Source organism: Asterias rubens, chromosome 17, assembly GCF_902459465.1.
Source record: "Asterias rubens chromosome 17, eAstRub1.3, whole genome shotgun sequence".
Lineage (NCBI taxonomy): Eukaryota > Metazoa > Echinodermata > Asteroidea > Forcipulatida > Asteriidae > Asterias > Asterias rubens.
Window position 1 is genome coordinate 8,520,614 of NC_047078.1, and position 5,675 is coordinate 8,526,288.

At 39.0% G+C, this 5,675-nt stretch overlaps 1 protein-coding gene across 1 annotated transcript in view; it reads right to left on the bottom strand.

Annotated features, from left to right (window-relative positions):
• Positions 1-778, bottom strand: part of LOC117301261 (ammonium transporter Rh type A-like) — a 67,406-nt gene extending 66,628 nt beyond the window's left edge. The window contains exon 1 of the mRNA XM_033785140.1: positions 417-778. The gene's annotated coding sequence lies outside the window, so the exon portion shown is untranslated. The remainder of the gene's footprint in view (positions 1-416) is intronic.
• Between the last annotated feature and the right edge of the window lie 4,897 nt (positions 779-5,675).

A 5,675-nucleotide genomic window follows, 5' to 3' on the forward strand; every position in this document is an offset into this window, starting at 1 on the left:
AATACCTGGGCATGATTTCATTTGTAAGCAGGAAATACTGCTCAGCAAAATTCTTTGCTAAGCACAGATTGAGTAGGGCATCAGTTGCAACAGTGTAAACCTTATGGAATCTTGGCTGGTAACCAGTTTCTGTAAAAGCAACATACATGTATTTCTGTGCTTAGCAAGTTGTTATGCTTATTCAGGCTTTATGGAATGGGTAACTCTTGGCCTGTATGCTTCAAGGCATTTTCTCCTTGGTAAAGGGCACCCTATGAGGAAATTGTAAATTTCTATTGTAGCATTTCAAGGGCACCAAGGCAATGACAAGGGGGCATTGAGGCAATCACCGTTAAGCTTATTGCCTCCATGAAGTAACAGTGGCCCGGGCACCCAAATTAACAATAATTCAAGAGAAAAGAAAACGGTTAACTTACAAACTTCTTGGACTTGATCTTGATATGAAACAGAAGTTCTTGATGGGTTTAGGAAACTGCAAAGCAAAATCTGTCATCCTGAGGTGGTCTCATTGTCCAGATTCTCACAAAATGTCATCATCTTTCACTGTCAGTCCTCAGAAACATGCTCCAAACGAATGAGTGATAACTGTTGAATGTCATTAGCATGTTAATTTTAGTTAATAATACAATTTATTTATCTGGCTGGTCTCATCTGTCAGACTGTCAAGAGTTCCATGTCCTTGCCCAGTCATAGTCTTCGTCTGTGAAAGGGAACATCTTAATAGAATTTCCCCCTGTGTATTGATAGTCCAGGTCCTTTTTCAATCAATTTTTAAACAGGGATACCTCATTGAGGTAAATAAGACACTATATTACTTCATATCGAATGAAAAAGTGGTGGCGCCATACAGAAACTTTTCAAAATATTTGTTCGTCTGCACGAAGAAAAATTGCCACTGTCTTATTTAAAACAGGGTTGTTTCATCTTTTATCTTGATCGATTAAAAAGGGGATTACTAAATAAAACCAGGAAAGTTCTTGAGGATGGCCATTTTGATGTTCAGACAAACACATTGTGTACGGGACGGGGAGACACAATCTCCGTGGGGAGCAGCCTAAAAAAAATAACCGCAACACCAGATGGTTCAATTAATTCACCCGCTAAAACATCCATTAATTTAAACTTTTCACCAAAAGTCCTAAATCTCAAATAACATTCAGAGTTAAAACTTACCTTGACTGGTTTCGGTTATGTACTAACATCCCTTGACGTGTTTCCCCCTCAAATATTCTGCATTTTGGTGTGATTTTAAGGGTATATCTCATCTGGCTACCGGCGCACATGTGATTTGAAAAAACTCGCAAAATATCCCGCCCTCAATAGTGCGGTTTAGCCAGGTGTAGACTAGCCACACGGGTCCTGTCCAAAGATTATTGAGTGCCGAACGAAGACGCAAAATGAGTAATCGTTGGAAATTGAAGTAATATTTCCATCAAGCAATTTCGATTCATTGAGAGCAAACCCTCTTTTAAAACAACCTCCTCCAACCTTTCTTTCTTGTTTACCCATAATCAATTTTCTTCCTCCATGATTTGACAGAATGACAGACAGAATCATTTGAGGCTCCGATGCTATTTGTATTTCTGTACCTCAAAATTACCAATTCGTAGTGCTTCTCAATGGGGATTTTTCTTTCTTCTTAACTCGATTTAAAAAAGGGAAACCTTAAACAAAGAAATCAGGAAAACTTTTGAGGATGGCAATTCCATATACTCACAGAAAAAAAGAAATTGCCTCCGGGGGACAGATATACCTAATCAGGGCCAATCTCTGGCGAAACTCGAACCCGAAAAGTGTTATGTCAGTTGTTTAGGCTACTGCATTTCATGGGCCTTTTCGAAACTTCGGCTCTTTCCAGTGTGGCAGTGCATCCCCCCCCCCCCCCCCCCCCAGAGATTCGTCCCACCATGTGGCAAACTGTGAGAAATTGAAGGAAAGACGACCGGCGTCCTCAGAACCGACGCATGGGGGAGTGAGCAGATGACGTTTCAAACGTCATTGTGCAGAATGATACGTCTTAACGAAAACTCCCTATTAAAGCCAGTGGACACTATTGGTAATTGTCAAAGACTAGCCTTCACAGTTGGTGTATCTCAACATATGCAATAACAAACCTGTGAAAATTTGAGCTCAATCGGTCATCGAACTTGCGAGATAATAATGAAAGAAAAAACACCCTTGTCACAAGTTGTGTGCGTTTGGATGGTTGATTTCGAGACCTCAAGTTCTAAATCTGAGGTCTCGAAATCAAATTTGTGGAAAATTACTTCTTTCTCAAAAACTATGGCACTTCAGAGGGAGCCGTTTCTCACAATGTTTTATACCATCAACCTCTACCCATTACTCGTCACCGAGATATGTTTTATGCTAATAATTATTTTGAGTAATTACCAATAGTGTCCATCACTGCCTTTAAGGGAAGGTACACGTTTGGTACATTGTCAAAGACCAGAAGCTGCGAGAAAATGATGAGAGAAAAAACACCATTGTTGGACGAATTTGTGTGCTTTCAGATAGGAATAAAAGACTTCTGGCTAGAATTCTTTTATTATTTTAGTGAGAAATTACCTCTTTCTCAAAATGTATGCTACTATCAACAGCTCTCCAATGCTCGTCACCAAGTCAGTTTTTAAGTTAGTATTTGTTTTGCGTAACTACCAAACCTGTACCTTCCAAGCCACTCTATAATGTAGAGGGCGCACTTCAGTATCACAGACCACATCATCCGTTGCGTTCGTTTATTACTGACTGCTGGGGATTCCCTTGTTCGCTTCCTGTTCTGAATAAACCGTTGGATTAGCAAATAGGGCGGAGGTTTCAACAGAAATGGACCTGTACAACGAAATCAGTAATCTATGGGCAACAACGATTACTGAAGAAAGGGTCGTTTGCCCTGAAGGTTCGTTTTGGAGCCAGTCTCCGGTGTTACCGGATCTGTTAATCGGGGGGGGGGGGGGGGGGTCAATATACTACTGCAATATTTTGTAAAAAAAAGAATCGGTTGTTGCAAACAACCAACCAAAAATGTAATTGCAAAAAATAGTTAATGGCCTCACGTTTCAACACTATAGCAAAGTCTTTCTCGAAGGCTAATACATTTGGGTGTTTTTATAATTGGGTGTTTTTATAATGTTTTCTTTCATGTCAATATTGTTATTATTTTTTTAATGTATTAGTTTTAAAATCATTGTAATTAAACTTTTGGCTACATTACTGCAGTAATGGCGTGGATGTAAATGGTTTGGAGTTAAGTTCAATTTCGGCATTGGGGGAAAATATTCATTAACAGAATGGACGGAAACAATCTTTGGCACATTGAAACTGGTCGAATTCGCCCGGTGTTTCCTGGCTAGTCTGAGTCCAAGACGCTCCCGTTGTTAAATACCCTCCCCGCGAGAGGGCGCGCCATCAACCACGTAATAAACAACAACAATTTGCGTCTTGAACTAAGACTAACATCAGCATGGTTATAAGGTTGAATAATGGTATTTCACTCAATGCCTTTTGAATGAATGCAATTTGATTGTTATCACATTGGACTTCGAACATTGTCTGTTGGTTTAGTAAGCTGGAACAAAATACCAAAGGTAACACGTGACACTGAACATCCACCAAACCCATAATAGTAATATGATAACACTGCGAAGAGCTATAATTATAGGACAGAGGTGCAAGGCCGTTCGTCCAATTCGGTGTACTCAGCGTGGCGCTTGCAGGCTCGCTGGAAAGTCCCCGTCACCCAATTTGCCGTTGCCCATCCAAGGCCAAATTTCAAAAGAGCTTGGCCCAATTGCATAAAGCCTGTAAGCACAAACTTGCTTAGCACAGGCATGGGGCATTTATTGCTTAACGGAAACGGGTTACCAAATTACCTTGTTGTGACTGTTGAAAATACAATTTAGAAATTGCCTCTGTAAAATTAACTGAGTGAAACGGTGTTAATAAATAATTTGTGGTCGTAACACGAGTAATACAATTGCAAAACTATTGATTTACAAAGCGTGCATTTAAATAAAACAAAAAAAATAGCTGTACTATTGTTATAAAATAATTAAAAAAACGTAGCACAACAAAATGTTGTGGTTTTCAGACTAAAAATAACCGTTCTTTATATGACCTCTAAGAAATAGCCATGAAAGAATTCCCAAAAAACACAAAGGTGTAATACCGAAAATGTTTCCAGTGTTGTTTAGTGAAGCGCATGGTCTCAAATAAAAACCCATTGTTGCCTACTCATGCTTGCACATTGCACTGTACGGTATACCATTCCAGTAAATCAGAACCTTGATAAACAGAAAACCCGGGTGATTTCGTGTAACACACCCCCGGTGGCAATTTTTTTTCTCTGTATTTTAATCTTGCTAAGTTACACAAAAACCCTGGTTTTCCTTATAATGATTTAATGGGTTTAGAAGAGGAAGAAAAATCCCCATTAAAAAGCACCACGACAGTGCATTTTCGCTGTACATAAAAAAATGCAATATTTTATTTTGTAGAATCGTATTGTTTTGGGTGGGTTTTTTGGTTTTTGTTTTGTTTACCTGGCGACATTACTAAGCACAGAAAGCAGCTTTGCAAAACATTGCTTACCGAAACAAGGTTACCACCCCAAAACACCACTCTTATCTGTAAAAATCGGCCTCTGGCAGCAAAGATCAAAATGAGACCACTGACATCGGTTCCCCGTGTCCCTTTACTCTTTAGCCACACTGCTTATGAAGTATAGATTCATTTTAAGACACTGGACACTATTAGTATTATTGTCAAAGACCAGTTTTCTCACTTGGTGTATCTCAACATATGCATAGAATAACAAACTTGTTAGAATCTGAGTTCAATCGGTCGTCGAAGTTGCGAGATGAAAGAAATACACCCTTGTCATACGAAGTTGTTTGCTAGCATGATTTCGAGACCTCAAAATTCGAAATCTGAGGTCTCGAAATCAAATTCGTTGAAAATTACTTCTTTCTCGAAAACTACGTTACTTCACTAGAGGGAGCTATTCTAACTGTGTTATACTATCAACCTCTCCCCATTACTCATTACCAAGAAAGGTTTTAGGCTAATAATTATTTTGAATAATTACCAATAGTGTCCACTGCCTTTAATAATTCATTAAAAAAAAAACTGGGTTTTGAACAAAGAAACATTGTTACTGGAGCGGGATTTGAACCAACGACCTCCGGATTAACGTACCGGCACTGTAACAACTGTGGGCTATCCAGCCGTGTGTTGGCAATCATCTTTTTTTCTGGGTGCACATTACCCCTACCTGCTGTGAAGCCATGGATCACACCCAAGTTTACGATACAACCTGGGAAGCGGCAGTCAAAGCGGATGAATGACCTTTTTGACTCAAAACATAACTTCAAAACATAGCAGAGCTGGTTATTACAAAATGTCAAGGGAACGTCTGCAGTCGAAGCTATCAGAAATCAGTCAGACACTATTCAAACACAACTTGCTTAAAGGAACTGGTCCGTTTTAGTATTTACTTAAATTTTAGTACATTTACTTAAATTGAATTTGTTAGCATAAAAACTGACAAGCAATGGAGAGCTGTTGATACTATACTGTCTAAAAGCACACAAAATTGTGTTTTTTCTTTACGTATTCTCTTGCAACTTCGATTACCAACTGAGCCCAAATTTTCACAGGTTTTTCATTTTATGCAT